Here is a 19410-nt window from a genome sequence, read left to right as displayed (position 1 = left end):
GCGAACTTGAAACTTCTGTTCTACTTACTAGAAAAACGGTCATAAATTAATTGGTTTTAAGGAGAGCGCATCGCAAGCTCTTGTCGTTAAAAAATATAAAAATTTACAAAATGACATAAAATCCAGCAAAGCGTGATCAATTTTCGAAACATCTCCTCCCACTGTGCATTTACTTCAACACTCAGAACATCCTCGTAGTAACCATTTCCAATCCTCCCTCAAGTCAGCGGATCCAACCCGACCCGGATAGGACATAAAACATAATCTCGTGATGTCATGCCTAGCACTAATTATAAACTATTTTTCATCTAACCTCCTACCCAAACCCGCGCCCATCAAACATTTATTCTCCAACCATTTTAATCAAGTAAATAAATCATACACCATTTATAGCGAGGTCTCACCCACATGCACACCCATACACACGCAACATCCGATTAACCCGGTGTGGTGTGTCTCTTCGTTCTGTTGTAGGGCAAACATGGGATCACGAAAACACATGGACGAGATACAGGGAAACTATTACAGCGCACATGACGAGTCTTTCTTCCACCGAACCATCCTGATCCCAAAGATGCGGTAATCAACGTTTAAAATATTCATAAATTCTGTTTCATTTCAATTTTTTACACGATCTCATGAATTTGTTCATTCTACAGTCATTATTGGTGGTACAATGTACAGTTTGTAAACGATGGGTATGGAGTGCGTGTGGGATGTTTTTGGGTTCTCAATTAAAACTCCACGAACATTGATTTTCCCGCAAGGGGAACCTGGGACTCCTAGAAAACGAAACATTGTTTCGACCATCGTTTGGGTTAGAAGAAAGGACCGATGGGGGGAAAGGAAAAAACATTTCCACGCTCCGACACTACGACTACATGGTATTAGCTAACTATGCGAGTTTTGTTTGTACCAAGTTTTAAGTGCATTTTCCCATAAAGATAAAATGGGCTTTGAAGTGAGTTCAAATAGAGTGTATGATTTAGGCGTTGCCGATAATGGTTTGACATTTCGGTGCGGATCGTTCGGTGTCGAAAGGAAAAGTGATTTCGAAAAAAAAATAAAGTGTGGAGATGGAATTTTCAGCCGAGCTTCCCGATTTTAATCGACTATATTTTTGAAAGTGGAAGCCATCATAAAACATTTTAAAAAAATCCTTATTAAGCTAATCTCCTAAAACGGTCATTATGTCGATGTGACATAATAGCTCTGAAACTTCGAACATCTCCATATTTTGATAAGTAACTAAATTAGAATTTCACGCCAGTGTTTTAAAACATGCTATGAGTATAGGTCTGAAAAAGAAACACTATTTTAGACAGGTTTCAAAACAAAAGTGTTCTGATATATAGAGTTCATTCCAAAAACTACTTTCTTAAAGAAAACCAATCTAAAATAAACTTAAAGTTGCAGAACCAAAATGCCGTCGGCACAAAATATAGCCTCTGCAAACTTTCCAAATTCAGGACGCGACTGAAACCTATAGGCTTCGCACAGCATGGCAAAACCGCGAGCATAAAGCATCCAGCAACAGCGACCGGCAACAAGGGGGAAACGGCAAAAACACCAAATTATCAAAAGCGCTCGTTTTTCTTCATTTTGTAAAAGCGCGACTTGCCTTCTTCGGTGATGGTGGATCGTTATGTCCCGCGTGCAATTTTCTGCCTCTTCTTCCGCTTCGTCGTACCCTTGGTGAGCAGTGCTGAAAATACACGAAAAAATAACACAGCAGCGGCGGCGGTACCGTCTTTTTGTGGCCCTATGCAGAGCTGGTAGTTGCTACAGCACTCCTCGGGCCCGCCTTACTTCTACGCCACTCCGACCAACACTCAAATTGATGCTTTGGCGTAGTTGAGCGCGGGCTGAAGCTGGCGTGTATGAGGGGATTCCTTTTGGAGTCCCGCCGCTTATCGCCTTCGTCGATCTCAAATCACTGCGTCCGCGGAACATTATACAAAAGGGAGTAAAATCGGAACATAAATAGTGGCTGCTTGCTGCGATGAGATGAGAAGATAGGAGACGTATGGGTTGGAAGAACAGAAAGGAATGATCTTGTGGAAAGGGCGGAGGAGGTAAGATTTGTGTTGAATAGGCTGTACCTAAGTTTTCGGCTTCTCGCACATTCAAAATGGATTACTTGACACGGCGTAAAAGAATAGCTACGTCGAATGTGCTTTAGAAACATGGTCGCGTTCAGGTTTCGGGTGCGGATTTAATGTTAATATTCGATAATTATCCGGATATAACCAAAATAGTATCCCTCGAATTTGAACGAAATATAAACGTATTTTTGATATTAACGGACAGGACCCTCTACGAAACCAATTAAGCTCTGTGGGTGTAAAGATTTCGTCCACGCTAGACATGTGCACCGCCGCAGGTTTATTAAACCAAACGTTGACGTCGTGTGTTGTATCAGCGACGCGCCGTTGATTTTTTCCATACCGATAATCCATGAGGGCTCATATTATCAGTTGACTGAATTCTAAATTACTTTTGTAGTATTTCCAATCGGGACGTAAAAGTAAAAAATACGCCTCATAGCACTGTTGGGTCTTTATTCAGTCTGTTTATTTGATAAGGCGCGGTAGGGGAGACCGGGGTTAGTTGGCGATGTTTTCAGTTTTCATATTTTATCGCTTTGATTTAGAAAGATCTTGCAAAATAGAATACGGTGCATAAGAGGGTAGACTATTGGCAACATCAAAGTGTTTTTTGCATTGCCTTTGTTTTTATAGACAAAAATATGTGACGCGGAAAACCCGCCAACTTACCCAGACTCCGGGGTAAATTAACGGTATGTATGGATACGCTAGAAAATAAGCAATCAAATGGAAACTCTAGTAATTCAGGGATCCTTATGGAACATGCTGAATGTCTTTTCAAGAAATCTGTATATTAACCGACATTTGCTATTATATTTCAGTCTTAGTACCCCGGTATTTTGACTTCGACGCGTACTCCATATTCGAAAGCAAATTTTCCCCTGCATTGACGAAATACACAAGAAAAAGATTTTCTTACTTTGGAGGGAATACCAGAATAAAAATATTTTATGTCTATTTTAGCACTGTAAATAGTACCTTTACCCGCGTGCATCACCGCCAACTTTCCCTAAACACATATTTTTTAAAAAAAGAACTACTTAAAAATTACTTTTGTTCGTGGATAGATGTAATATCTATACGGATACTGAAAGCTCTTTTACCGCACTATCAAAAAATATAATCATTCGGGAATAGATTGAAAATCACGTTAATTAACAAAAGTTTTTCAAATTTAGAAAATTTACTTAGTATGCTCGAAAACACAATATCGCCCACAACTTCTACAAAACAAAATGTTTTGCAACAAAAACACATTGGGTAATGGGTTTCACTTAACTTGAGGTACACAACGAGAGGCAGTGCTATATGTCTAATAGAAACAAAGAAAAGGGGATTCCGCCAACTTACTCCAATCACCAACTAGCACCGGGCTCCCCTACTCACGTTTGAGCGAAGTAAAAAGTCGACTACAACACTTCCTTTTTCATCCTTTACCATTTAAGCTAACGCGTTAAGCAGAGATAGCAGATACTGCTCTAACTAATGTGTTCAAATGGGTGAGATGAATAGAATTGCTAAGATGGATTAGGGAACTGTTACCCTATTGTAAGTTTCTTAAAACAATAGGGTAACATTTAAGACTAAGAAATGTTTCTAGACTATCATAACTCTTTATAAAGCTGTGGTAACTATATTGCCACCTTTTCGTTTCGTTCAAAACACAGGAATATGAAGTGAGAAGTGTTCCAATCTTATGAAATCTACTTGTTAGGAGTCTGACAACTCTTCTTTTTATTTTTAATTGAGATACAGTGAAAAGAGTCAGATTGGTGAAGAGGTTTTTGAAAAAAATACGAGGATTTCCTTTTGGACAATAAAATTAGCTCGATTTTAACAAAAAACCCACTTAGATTTTTTTTACAAAATTCGGTAATTTTTTACCGAACTTTCTACAGCTGAACGTTCGGTAATCAGTAAAGGTAATTTAATAATTTACTGAACGTTCAGTAATTAGATTTTTTGATGATCTGTCAAAAACTACCGAATAGTTAGGTAATGTTAATAAAAGATTTACCGTAGGTTTTCGGTACATTCAGTATTTGTATTGTATGGAAGTGAAATATTTACAGGTGTTTCGGACTTGTTTCTAGATAAAACCTGATAAAACTATTTTGTGTTGTACAATTTTCGTGTATATGTTGCTATATTTAAGGTACTAGATAAACAATTTTACAATTTAGTTAAAAAATGTTTCCGATCGTCAGCATAGCACGGTTCTGAAAAAATTAGTGTTAATTTGTCATGGTCTAAGCACAAGGTAGAGCAACGGCCACGGCCGGTAATGTATGAAATGGATAACAGTCACTGCTATTCTTACTGCATAGTGTATAAACTCTTATACTTACGGTAAACTAAACAAATTGTTCTTTTTATTCTGCACTGCACTTTTCATCACTTTAGATTTACAAATGGACTCGGTTTGACAGTTCATATTCGTGAACTGGCAGTTTTACTAAAATTCGGTAATTGAGAAATAATTTTACAACTATTTCTATTATTAGTTTACCGTACTCGGCGACAATCCTGGTTTGCCGTACGTATTGTACTATTATTTACATAATTCGGTAAAACAGGTTGTAGATACAAGACTGTTCGGTAAAATTTTATGAAACATCTGTAAAATAAATCATTTTCACCGAAATCTCAGTTATTTATGATGTTTACCGAAATTTTTCTTCAAAAGTATTACCGAACAGCGAAATCGAAAATAAGTGTGTAGACCCTAAGTTGGTAAAAACAACTATTTTTAATCCGAAAATTTCGTTTATGAATGGTAAAAATTTCAAAGAAAAGAAAATTGAATAAATGAACGTCTGTAATCTGTGGTCTCATTTCTCAACTTATCCTCTGAATCCAGAGGTGATTTACTGTTAATCAGGTAATAACTAGTAACCCACCTTAATTTCTTTTTGAATTTCTGATCTAGCTCGATATATCTTTATATGTGCACTGACCTCGTTGGAAATACATCAAACATTACACACGTTGACGTTTTCTAACGGGCGGTAGCAGTATATTTTCAAAACAGTTTTTATTACTAAATAAATGTAAATATATTCTAAACCAAGTGAGAGAACCGTGTTTCTATTAATATAACATTTATTAATAGCCCCAAACTCCGGGACTTATAAAGGGTTAAACTAAGAGTACAGATAAATATACAATTTTGTGCCAACTTTGTACTAAGGACTATTAAGGAATTCCACGAAGATCCGTCCGAAAATCTTTAAAATCGTGACCGACCATCTTAGATTCCGATGAAACTTTACACATTTCACCGGCATGGAAGACTAAACATTTTCCACAGGTAATAAGATTATTTTGACTCAAGAGCAACTTTTCAAAAGGGCGTAAACGTTTGCACGTGTGTGAATTTCAAATTTTTTTTGTTCGATTACTGTATTTTATACAACAAAAGTATCTGAGAACGACTTACAGGGAATGAATACTACTGTCCGAAAAAAATATACACTGAAAAAAATGTTGTGTCATTTTTCAACAAAATAAAAATTTATATTAAAAAATTAAATTGCGAAAAAGCCCATTTTTTTAAATTTTATATTTTGTCTACAAAAACCTTAAGAGAAAAGAAACATTTTGAATGTGATTGCATGATGGAGAACTTATCGGTAAAAAAGTTTTTCTAACAATAACTTCATACATGTTTTTAAATTTCATACTAATTGACATACAAAACTGTAATTTTATTACAGAATATAATTCTAAGCATCATTTAAAATAAAAATGCATTTAACAAAAATCTTCCAAAATGTGATAGTTTTCGAGATATTTGGAATTTTGCTCCATCAAAATCAATTAATTCGTGTAATTATGCTCTTTTTAAAAGTTATTTGCGTTACCCCATCATAAAATGTCATAAATCTAATGTTTATCGTTTTAAAGACGTAAAAGCAACTTTTTTAGTATATTTGGAGCATGGAGAAGCTTTCAATAAAAAAGTTTTCTTAACAACAACTTTTGACATATTTTTATAATTCATACTAGTTGCAGTCAAAAATACAATTTGCTTTTTGAATATGGTTCTATACGCCATTTTAAATCGAAGTGCTAATAACAAAAATTTTCTAAATGTAGTAGTCTAAATGTAGTACATGAAAGCAACCAAAATATGATTCAACTATATAGTTTAACCATCAGACCCTATGGTTGAATAATATTTTGGTTGTTATCATGTAACTTTCAAATGGTTTACCATATCGCCTTGATGTCAAAGAGAAAGTTGCAGGAAAGTTTATGGGCCTTTTGAAAAACCTATTATTGTTGATGGAGAAACGCGAATAACTTATGAAAAGGTCGTAATAAAACAAAATAATTGTGTTGTTAAAACAAAAGTTAAAATATCTCGAGAACTACTACTCTTCAGAAAATTTTTGTTAGGACCATTTCGATTTAAAATGGCGTTTAGAATCATATTCAAAAAGAAAATTGTATTTTTGAGTGCAAATAGTATGAATTATAAAAATATGTCAAAAGTTGTCAAGAAAACTTTTTTATTGAAAGCTTCTCCATGTTCCAAATATACTAAAAAGTTGCTTTTACGTCTTTAAAACGATAAACATTAGATTTATGACATTTTATGGTGGGGTAATGCGATTAACTTTTAAAAAGAGCATAATTACACGAATTAATTGTTTTTGATGGAGCAAAATTCCAAATATCTCGAAAACTATCATATTTTGGAAGATTTTTGTTAAATGCATTTTTATTTTAATTGATGTTTAGAATTATATTCTGTAATAAAATTACAGTTTTGTATGTCAATTAGTATGAAATTTAAAAACATGTATGAAGTTATTGTTAGAAAAACTTTTTTACCGATAAGTTCTCCATCATGCAATCACATTCAAAATGTTTCTTTTCTTTTTAGATTTTTGTTGACAAAATATAAAAATTTAAAAAAATGGGTTTTTTCGCAATTTAAATTTTCAACATAAATTTTTGTGTTTTTGAAAAATGACACATTTTTTTCAGTGTTTATTTTTTTCGGTTAGACGTATTTATTCCCTGTAACTCGTTCTCAGATAGTTTCGCTGTATAAAATACAGTAATCTAACAAAACAATTTGAAATTCATACCCGTAGAAACGTTTATGCCCTTTTGAAAAATTGCTCTTGTATCAAAATATTCCAATTACCAGAGAATATCATGGAGATTCATACACTGAACACACCTGCAAAGTTTCTTTCGAATCGACGATGGTCATATTTTGTGGTCGGCCGGTTTCTCATGGAATCCCTCATTGTTAAACTCTAACCGTAGAGGTATAAAAAGAAGGAGCCACAGTTGGGATAAACCATTGGTTTCTGGCTAAAATTATCTTTGGGAAACGAAAACTAATTTTTTTGCAAATTTGAATAAGCATAATTTGAAAATTTGAACAAACATAATTATGTTTCTAACTTTTGTCATAAATTGTGTATACGAAATCCAAACAGTCCAAACATTAAACGAACCCAAAATCGTGCGTTAAGTTTTTAAGCCAAAAGCACGTCACGAGCCCAAAAGACAGCTGAGATACAAGTTTTTTAGGGTAGGTCGAATTGTTTCCGTCAATTTTCACAAGTGTTGACAAGTTTCTGATTTTTGAGAATTAATTAAACTTAAGCCACTGAGTTTATGTCGATCATGTCTTCGGTTCAGTTATTTAATATATCAAGTCCTTCCTGTGTTGTTGTATTTTCAGTGATTAATCCTCTTGAATGTGAGATTTTTTTATTTGAATATATTGGATTTTAATCATTCGTTTTCCGCTCTTCAATAACTGACACCAAATTGGCGCCAGTTAGATACTGAACCGAAACAGTTCACAAAACGTATGTGAACGCCTAAAGCAAAAAGCTGATCCCGATCTGGATGCCTCACAAACTTTTTTGTCCGATGAAAAAATTGTTGAGATTAGTACTCATTTACTAATCCTATCCGGAAAAAATAGTACATGACACGTGCCATGTTTTGCGGAAAATTTTAGTTTAAAATTTCACCAGATAGAGTGTGCCAACATTAACTTTTCAACAAGGAGATAAAAAAATTGACAGGCTTACTTCAATTACTTCAAAAAGTCTATTATACAGATTTGTGAGAGACATTAACTTTCTATCTAGCTCGGTTTAAAGGTTAGTTTTGGCACCCTTTTAGCGGCGAAATGTGAAACTACATATTTCTGCTCCGTTATACTATTCAGCTAACCTTACCCTTTTTGTTCTCAAAACAAATAAGGTCACGACAATTGATTTCTGAACTGCAACCATATGCAATTTTATACTTTGCAAAACTAACTCAGTCACTACTTTCAGTCGGCTTCCTCATCTCGTACAGATCAGAAGCCAAAAGGCCTGCGAACAGCATAAAACACAAAAATTCTAGTGTATAGTGTAACAATGTATGATGTAGACACAGCAATGTTCCGCTGTCGCCAACTTCGAGTGAAATGAGTGAATCCCAAAATAAATTTCACCCATTACGGGAGAACACAATCGCAATTGCCATTCCCGTCTCAGACCAACATCGTGCGAAGTGGAACAATGAATTAAATACTTATGCTTATAGAAGTGCCACACATACAGCTACATCATACGAGACAGGTAGTACTAATAACGTTCAACTCCATAGCCGAGGCAGAAAGCGAATATTCGTAGCAAAGAACAACATACAACAGGACGTCGAATATGAAATCGTCAACACTAAGCTTCCCATATATATGGACCTTTGATTTGACGGAAATTCGCCTACAACGGTGGTTGGGTGAAGCGAAAGCGATTGAACCAACCTATACTGTCTTAAGGTGTAGCGCGCAAAAAAAAATCGATTTCTCTTTTATCTGCTTAGTTTTTAGTATTGAACCTCTAGAATAGTCTCCCGCAATAGCTGTGGCCACGCTGAACTTCTTTTGTTTTAAACAGCCATTCATTCCTCGCGAATATTTGCTATAACACACGCATATTTCAATCTATCGGCAACAATTTTCGAAAAACTGACAGCGATAAAAATACAGTGTAAACAATATACTCTAAACAACTTCAACACAAATTTTCATGAGAAAAATACCCAATGGGTCATTTTCTACAGCGTATCACGTGAAAAAGAATGCGGTCTTTTGGACGGACGCACTCTCGGCCCATTATACCAAGAGATCACTGGCTGAAATTTAACGTTGCACTGAAGACTGACATCCCTCCAAACTGCGACCGAGCGAAAAAAATTAGGTAAAACTCGAACGAAAGATCTACTCCAACAATTTCGTAACTAAAACGAAGGAATAGCGGACCCGTCATGGCCAAAAAATGGCTGAACAACATGCCGGCATCTATCTTTCCATCGGCTACGGCTAAGATTTCGGCAAACGGTCGCCCGGTAGAGCGTCAAAGAATTTTTGGAAGACTTATTAAATATCATTCGAGAAATGACGTTAATTAACAATGTTCCATTGAATTATCTGTTGCAGTTTGTTGTATCGTCATCATAGTCCATCTTGAGGCAAAAAAATATTTAAACAAGTTTGAACTGGGCTTCAAATTCAAATAGAGAAGATGGCTAATAAAATTATTAATTTTCCAAAATGTTATATAGAAAATGTTTGTTATTAGCTCAATCATACATCATTAAGAGGAGTTGTGATCGAAATATTGAATTCTGAATATCTGAAAAAGTCTCAATGAGGTTGAAGGAGAAAGTGTTCGGGTTGGGTATATTGTACATGAAATATCAACATTTCAAAAATTTTAAAATTTTATATCAACACAAAATGACCAAAGAGAAGCCCCTTGATCGTGCTAAACCTCAGATCTTTCGACGAAATATTAGCCGAATATTTATTAAATAGGGGTACAATCGCATGAATAATCCTAAAATGGTAGAATAAATAATAGTAAGAAATAGGTTGGAAATGAACCCAAAGTAAAAATATACTTTAAAATTATAAAGTTTCTCAAAAACAGTGATATTTCAGGAATTCAAGGAACCCCAAAAACACAATCTTATGGCCCCTATTTACTCTAATATTCGTCTATGCAAATCTACCCTCAATTAGATTGTTGCTAAAAGATATAACGTTCTTTAAATTGTCATTCATTTACGGTAATATATGAATACTTTTATAGATTGTCCTAAACGTTTCCACATCTAGAACATATCGACTTTATTCCCCCCCCCCCCCCCCCAGCAACAACAGAGAAGCATAAGGACTTACTGAAAATTCATAGTTTTCGGTAGGAAGATTATTCTAATTAACTGTTATGATTATCATTTTCGAAAAAGGGACAGTTATGAAACAAGAACTAGTGAAAGAGGGAAAATCGCAGCGATATATTGCTTCCGTCTTCTAGAAAGACTAGCGTTTTCAATATTCGTGGTGACCCGAAACCACATGTAGCGACCGGACGCCTAGGAAAACTACCGCCGGTGAAGATGCTCATATCAAAAACCCAAAATCCACTATGGATACATTCACACCAGTATCGAAGATCAGGGATAAGCTCAGTATCACACAGACTTGTCCAGAAGACTTTCTGGTAGAAGCCCAGGGAAGTCCTAATAGACCAGTAGACACCGCAAGACTCGACTGTAGTTCGACAAAGGACATCAAAAGTGGGTTGGTTTCAAAAATTCAAAATAAAAAAGAACCGGACATCCTGAGGGTTGTTTCTCTTAATACAAAGTTGGTGCAATTTGCCGGATCATACGTATTATGGACCAATATTTGTATGCAGAGATATTTAGAGAAGGCTAAGTGGTGTCTTTGAAGTATCAGTTTATGTAAGATAATGGACCGAGGAATACCGCTCATATTGTTAAAAAGTGTTGGCATGACATCTACATAATGAAGGGGCTTTCTTAATTTCTGTTTCTTAATCTAAATAAAAACTTGTGACAGATAGTTGAAAAATCAATCAAAAATCAAAGAGTAATAGTGGGAAGATATCCAAAAAGCACGCTACGCCATCCTAACTACTACATGGCACACTATGGTTCACCCTGGTGAAAATGAAGATTTTATGCTAGTTTTATTATAAAACTAGCATAAAACCTTCATTTTCACTAGGGTATAATAATAGCCCTTCATGAAACTTAAAATTTGCATTGCATACTGCATTCTTTGCTTCGTTCCTAAGAAGCAGCACAGTTAAAATTTTTGCCTTGAAAATGAAAAATGCTCGCGTTTGAGCGAAGCGAAAAGTCGAGTACAACGTACACTGCTTTAACTAATTTGTTCAAATAGATGGGATGAATAGAGGAGCTAAGATGAATTCGAGTGCAGTAACTCATCATTACCAAATGCTAATGATGGAATCTTCAGACTGAATCATTAACTCATTTAATTGATTTTTGCAATAGTGCTGTAAACTGTCGCTAATTTTTCGAAGTTAACTATAATTTATTTTAATTTCAATGTAAAAGCGGTGGATAAGTTCCATTCTCATGTTACTCTTAAAAAGTAATGAAATGGATTGCTCTGCGTAATAATAATCACATATTCAAGGAAAAAAATAATAGAAAGATTTACATTTCAAACGTGGTTTTATGAATCAGCTTGGGAGCTGCTCCCAAAAATAGTCGTGGAACGATGCCAAATCCCCAGAAATTAAACATTAATCTCAAACAACTGCTCCATGACGCGCGTAAATAACCAATACAACAACACCATCCTATTAAAGCTCTACAGGTATTACCAAATACATAGAACCAAAAACAAATGAATCTTCAATCATTCAAGTCGCCTACCCAGTTGACCTCGTCCATCAAACCATCGTCCTTCGGTTGTCTGCAATTCTAAATCTGTAACAGCACATCCTTGCACGGCAGAACCGTGCGGCCGCACCGACGACATCGACATGCTCGCCAGGGAAAGGGGTAGAAACGGTGGCGCAACATGGGACGCAGTGGAAGGCTACCCATCGAAGACGGCGACGGCCGGCGCGCACGAAGAGGTGCTGGCACGGTATTTCCTTCACTCGTAAGGCGTGTATTCCCAGTGTGCACATTTTCCTCTTCCATGCATCACCGACGCGCCACACACAGCCGCACGAGGGCGTCAGGGCCCCGTTCTATGCTCTGCCCCGATAGCTCCGAGTAGTAGTACTAGGTACGACGCCGTGCCTTATGCGAACTCCTTTTACCTCTGTAATAGTAGGATCGATCGAACGGACAAAAACCAGATGCTGGTATTAGCCCCAAAGACTCACACATTACAGCACGGTCACAACGACGGCGACGCCGATGACGCGAAAACGCGCTACAACACCATTCCAAACAGTCTCTTGGGGCTGACGCAGCTGTCTATGTGTGTGTCTGTGTGCGGGTTGGTGAATGTGCACGCGTTCCCAGGGGGTGGGAATTGGGTTGGAGAAACATGTTTATTATGTTCGGGAGCAACAGAGATAGAATACACATGCTGGGCAGAACTGGATGGCCGCTGCTACTGCTGCCGTTGCTGATGCGAACGAGAAACGAAGCGGCTCTTCATGCGGTTTCACGCTGTTTCTACATCGCTTTTTGCACCACTTTTACTCGCTGTGTGTGCCATGAGAGGAAAGAAACACGCTCTAACTCCGCCTATATAAATTATTCATGTCGTTTTAAGATTGTTGAAGATATTTCTTTTCATAACATTTACCGTCTTTTTTTGAGCTCTCGCTTTTGAAACTTTCGGGAAGTTTGAGATTAATTGTTTAGCTTGAATAAATTAGGTGAGAAGGAACGTGCAAAGTTTTTCATTCGGCTTCGTTCGGAAAAACAAATGGTACTAAATTTGTTAAAATTTACGCAAACGAGAGCGCTGCCTGCGCGCTACGGTGAATTAGTCTTATAATAACTCATCATGTTTTGCGATAAACGTTTTCAGTGGATCTTAATGTGAGCTAATCTAACATGAATCTGAATCTGCGAGATTAATTTTGTTCCATATTTAAACAACTCTATCGAGAGTAATTTAGATGTCGGTTACTTTACTGCATCTGGTCCATATTTCAAGCTTGAGTAACGTTAAACATGGAATAATTTGTTTCAGATTATCGTTGAAATAATGCAGCCGTTTATTCGCCGTTTCGGTGAAATGATGAACATAAAAAAGGTTTTAGTAATGCTCCATGCTATCGGAAACATGTTATCAACTTTTTTGTTTAAATTTTACGTTCGATCAATGTATAATACCCCATGGCTACAAAATACCGCACCAAAAATAAAGCTTGAAGCAATCGTAAAAATAATCCTGTCCGAATCTTTAAGCCTCGCGTTTATATCCTGTCTGGATCCGATTACGGCCATAGCTCCCGGTGAAACACTACGTTTCCCTCTGTCCACACACATACACCTGAAAAAATTATATACACCACAAATTTCATATTAAAGCACGGAAGTCGGTTCTGCTGCTGCTGCTAGCTACCCCCAAATTTAAGCATATTAAAGCAGGATTTAAATACATCCGTCTTTTTTACTGATGGTATGGTGGTGGTTGCAACCACCGACTGGCTGAGCTGTACAGCATCGAATCGAAACAGAAACAAAATCCCCTCGCATTCGTCTTTAGCCTAGTCTCCTCCACCGTTTCGGCCATAAAACTGCCAACTGGCTTGAATGTTCGGTGGAACTTGCTGTGAGAAAATGTAGAGTGGGGTAGGGTAAAATAGCACTTCTACAATGAAAGTATATTTTTCTTTACGAGTTTATTGACTCACAATAAAGGTTATATGATTGGAAAATAGTCGGATTGATGGTGAGATTTAATTCCTGCGCAGTTTCGTCTTCAAATAGTTTCCCAAAAAATACCTAACTAGTTCATTCTTGGGAAAAAATATCCATTTATCGATAGATTTTATCTTCATGGTAATAAAAAGGGGTTTAACCAACAGGAAAAATAATGTTTGTTTAACGAATAAGTTGGTTTTACGCCAAATTTTGTTCGATTTCGTCTTTTCACAATCTAGCCTCTTAATAGAGCACAAAATTAATGCTAGTCTAAAATTGAAAACACTACTTTTGAGCATACTAAACGACTTCTATTTAATGATGTCCCGTAAGTGAACCTGTTTGAGGATTCACACTGGTGCCATATAAATTCAAGAAGCAAGGAAGAACATTTCATTGCCGCTATGACCGCATTGAGTTCTACAAGATGCCGACACGAATGAACTCATGATGAATGAAGTTCATGTTTGACAATTCTCGGTGGTTTGTTTACTTTGTCAATTGCGTGAGTGTGAGTGCAACGGGTGCTCATCTGTTACATGCGAACTCACGTAACTTCCATGTAAACAAACCACCGAGAATTGTCAAATGAAATTCATCCGCCTTATTTTGTGGGGTTATGTCGGTTGGTGTAAAACCTAATTGACGATGACAACAACAACAAGAATGAAGTGAATGACCCCCAAGATAGAGTAGGCGATAAAGCACATGTTTCTCCGCCGCGAAAGATCTCTTATTTGCAAGAATAAGTTGCGTGTACGTGATCTATCGTACTATCGTCAACATTACTTTTTTTTGTTTTATTTTTGCATATTGTAAATATTACTGCGTTAGGCCTCCTACAAACGATTATATAATAGTTACAATGATAAATTTGGTTTATCCATCTTACTCGTTACGCCCCTCATCTTCTGGTGCCAATTTCCCCAGGATAGTTGTCCGGCATTCTTGCAACAAGCTCAGCCCAGCGTAGTCGTCCATATTTGGCCACCTTTTCAATGCTGCATTTGGCAGAGCTGTGCGCGCTCATGGTTCATCCTCTGCTCCCAGACTCCGTCCTCCTGCACAACAAGTGCTCGCAAGTTCTTCTTAACCTTCCGGCAGTCGCGCTAGTGCACTGAGTGCACGCTGCTCTGAAAATCTAGCGAAATCGTCTCAGGGCACCGGCGGCTGCTCGTTCAGTGGGCCATAAGTACGACTTCCGGAGGGTTAAGCATTGTCCACGTCTCATGCCCGTGAAGAACAACTGGTCCTGTTAGTGTTTTGTGCATGATACACATCATACAGGATCTAAGTCTATTCGACTGCAATTACTTGTGAAACCTGTAGTAAACACGATTTCTACTTATAATACTCCTCCGTATGTCGTTCGCAGAAACCATTGAGCCGAGATAAACAAATTCGTCAGCTACCTCCAACTCATCGCCGTCAATCTTTGCACTGCTACCTAGACGAGCCGTGTCGTGCTCGATTCCGCATACCAGCATGCACTTCGTTTTGGACAACATAAATATCTTTAACCCAATCTTCACTGCTTCGCGCTTTAGTGTAGTGTAATGCTCTGCTATTAGCTCAATTGCTCTGCCGACCATGTACACGTCATTGGCAGGATAGATCAGTTGAAAAGCGTGGCAAGAGAGACCACGAATTCCTCTGTGAAATTCGAGTGAACTCGATAATCCACCCGATATCCTCCCACAGTACTGGGTGTATCCTTACATAGTGCTATCCATCGTATACTTGATTAGTCGGATTAGCCTTCCCGAGAAACCGTTCTGGTCAGTATCAGTTCTTTTCGGTTAACTGTATCGTACGTGGCTTTGAAGTCGATGGGCAGATGATGGACTCTATATTCACGGCACTTTTGGAGGATCTGATGCAAAATGAACATTTGGTCCGGCGTAAACCGTACTTCGATAAACGATAGCCTCAAACAACTCTATTTGCCAATGGCGACAGGCGTTGGAATATGACTTGGGATGATTTATAGGTGGCATTAAGGACGGTGATCGCATGATAGCTTTCACAGTGGAACTAGTCGGCTTTCTTGTAGATTGTATAGAAAACCCCGTTTTCACCTCCTCCGGAAGTTATTGAGCAACTTTTCTGGGCACATCGGGATAAGTTCCACTCCGCTAATAGCCCTTGCAACCGATTTGATGTCCTTCAGCTGTTTAATGGCATCCTTAACTTCACCTATCGTTGGGTGTCACAACTTTGTCACTTGCTGCATTGTCGACGTCACTTCCTTCGCTGTCTTAGTCCACTTCCTGGACTCCGTTCAGATGTTCATACAAGTGCTTCCTCAACCATCAGTACCTTTCGTCAGAATACTCTCATTCTTGACCGATATCGGTAGGTGGCACAAAGCCACCGAGGATCTTTTCCAGCACTCCTCCTGCAATGCTACGATGTCGAACTTGCAATTCTTCAGTTCGTCGGAAAGCACACGAATACTTCTAAAAAAATTGAGAGGTCGTCAGTTCCACGTCCCAGTTCGAACTCCTCCTTGTGTATTATTTGTTATTGTAATTTTTATTGGTGTCGGCTCGCATGGCCCACCATCAATCTCGCTATGTCGCAGGACGATCTTCGCGATGCCACTACCAATCCCGAGCACTACCAGAATATTCGACAGTTGTATTTATAGTCCTGGGCGCACTAACAAGACCGTACCTCTACCGCTTCTAACATGGATGGAAGACGTGCTTTGAGACGTCCCAGACCTGAAAACAGACTTTCGATACTAGTTCATGTAGCATTACCCAGGCTTCACCACAAGGAGACGTACTACCTTACAGTCCAAGCCTCTCTAAATACAAGATTCACTTGAAAAGTTTCTGGCTTTTTAAAGAAAAAACGCAATTCAAGCCAAACAAAAAATTATTTTTTAGCATAGTCTCTACGCAAGTCAATAGATTTAGTCAAACGCATTGTAAATGTAACGCAATCATGTATGTAATGTAACGTGGGCATTGATAACATGGCGTATGTAATGTAACAAACAGCACATATTTACGTCAAATGTTATATGAAATAATCTTCCATTGCCATATTAGACAAATTAAAAGAAACATCGATGCGCGAGAATTGAAAATCGCCGTCAGATCCAATTATAGCCACTCATTATATCAGTCCATTGCATAAAAAACTGTAAATTAAGCATGTTTAGTTGGTATTGGTAGAAAATGTGCATGCTAAAAAACGAACAAATTCTGCCTACACGGCTTTGATAGTTATACCCTCTTGAAATAGCTCCTCTACTTTAAATTGAATTGAGTGAACAACACAAGAATAGCGCCCACCAAAGAAGAATTCTGATAATTGGCTTTAAATATTGGCTTTAAACAAACGTATCGAATTAGACCTATAGTAGAACAGTTACTAAAAATGACAATGGAGCTTAACCACACGGAAGTGTCCCAAATACAGCTACATCGCGTGCGCAATTGTATGCGAATAACGTTCAGAAGTGAATAACAACATGCAACACATCAGCTGTAATGAAGGCGGAATGGAGGTACACAAAAACAATCTTTTCGGCACCGTGGTGTTATTCTGTTTGCGAGATCGCGGGCTTATAGGATCATCGCGAAGCGCTGTACCGTTTGTATATTTACGTGTTTATGTAACGTCACGTGCATAAATTCGATTTTAAAACCGTGTGGACATTCGCATATTCGAGTGCATTCTTGAATGATCGCACGCGGACCGTGAATCTGATGCTTAATTTTCAGTGTATGGTACAACTGCTAGAAGATAGTCAGTTGTCTAGTGAATATGAGCGTCATTTTTTTGGTCCAACTAAAGGCATGGGCCTATGCTGCTAAGACCGAAGGTAACATGGGCGTGAACATATGCGTTTGCAGGTTCCCGGTTGAAACAGCTTTTATAAGATTATTGGTGCTAAAATATTCACTTAATGACCGGGATGTTTTTTTTTTGATCCAACTGAAGGCATGAATTTAGGTTGCTAAGACCGAGGAAAGAGACTTCCGGACGTGACCGATTCATGATCGCGTTAGCGGTGGGTTAATGCTTGAGACTGTGTTTGTAAATGTATAGGTGCTAAAACGTTTACTTAATTCCCAGGGTATTTTAATCTTAGCAGCAAAACATGCCGAATAAAGAACAAGGATGCAAAGAGTTTTTCGTCAGAGCCGGTCAGCTTAAGATTTACCGATATTATTTTTGGTATACAAGAGTAGCAAACTAGAAGTACATCAAAAACAGACCATTGAAGTAGAAGAAAAAGGCACATATAGCATGCAATCAAACTACTTGAGCTCGTCAAAATGCGATGATGTTTATTTACCATTAACGACAATTGCATTCTAATAGAAGTTCATTCTGCTATGCCAACCGGGAATGGATGATTCATGTGCATCGGTATCGTACCTTTATTTATCCAATCCGATCTGCCCGAATGAATCGAATCAAACACACTAATTAAATAATAATAAGTGACCAATGAATCGTAGGAAGGATTATCCACTATTTTATAATATAAGCCAGTTCTGAATCCACGGACCCCTGTCACAAATACTTAGACAAACGCATACACAGATAGACATACGACTAGCACATAACAATTGTATACTAGTACTAAAAACTACAACACTACTACTCTAACACTAATAGGCTTCTACTTTTGCATTTCTTTAATTAGCCTGTGCACGATAACGAAGTCTATCGATAAATCAACACACGATAACCCCCGCTGCGAGCCGTGTCCACCAACCCCGCCATTAAGCTGTGGAACAATGTTTGCAAACACGGCCCACGGCAAAAGCCAATCCACGTCGACCCGTCAGTCTGCCACGCCAGCGCCATGCTAGTGGTTGATCATATGTTTGGGTAGGGTAGGTGTAGAGTATGAATAAATACAAAACATAAGCCCTCTTGAAGAAGGGGTCCTGGCCATCCGTACGACGCGAAGCTCTCACAAGAGCGCTAGACGGCACTGACGTCCATCTCCCGGATACAATTCGGGATCTTGGTGATCAACTGCTTCGTATCCTTGGCCCGCCAATTATTTTTGTACACTAGGGCACTGAGGGAGCCGAAAAAATGCTCAATGGGACGGCACTAAGGCAAGTTGGTACAGGTTCTTTTCTTTCGGCACGTACGATATCTTTTTCTGCTCAAGATACTCCAGCTTAATGGTGTAACGAGAAGTCGCCTTGTCCGGCCAGAAGACGTACTTCCCATCCGCATGATACTCTTTTAAGAACGGCAGAAGAATTTTGTCAACGCATTCCTCTTGGTACAGCATAACTTTTTTTCAAATTTATGCTTAAACATATATTTTACTTCGGAGGGTGTGACCGGCTTGTCGCTGGAATAGTAGCTGTCATTTCCTGAAATATGGGTTTTCGTAAGCGGAAAGTAACTTTCGTCGTCCAGTATGAACGACGTCCCGCGGTAGTTCTTCGTCATCCACCGGTACTGCGATTTTACGATCGCTATCTGCTCGTCCTTGTTGTCGAACAGCGTCTTCAACGCTTTCTTCTTCTTCTTCGTTATTATCTTTGCCGGACGGCCGCTGCCGGCCTTCCGCTCCACTCTCAGGGATGCCAGGACACGGTAAACTGTACTC

General features: G+C 38.1%; 1 protein-coding gene across 2 annotated transcripts in view; it reads left to right on the top strand.

Moving 5' to 3' along the window:
• LOC131682197 (insulin gene enhancer protein isl-1) overlaps positions 1–19410 on the top strand; it is a 145311-nt gene that overhangs the window by 89855 nt on the left and 36046 nt on the right. The gene's annotated exons all lie outside the window — the stretch shown is intronic.

Source organism: Topomyia yanbarensis, chromosome 2, assembly GCF_030247195.1.
Source record: "Topomyia yanbarensis strain Yona2022 chromosome 2, ASM3024719v1, whole genome shotgun sequence".
In the NCBI taxonomy this organism is placed as follows: Eukaryota; Metazoa; Arthropoda; class Insecta; order Diptera; family Culicidae; genus Topomyia; species Topomyia yanbarensis.
The sequence above is the reverse complement of the archived record's forward strand: the minus strand, read 5'-3'. Positions and strand labels throughout refer to the sequence as shown.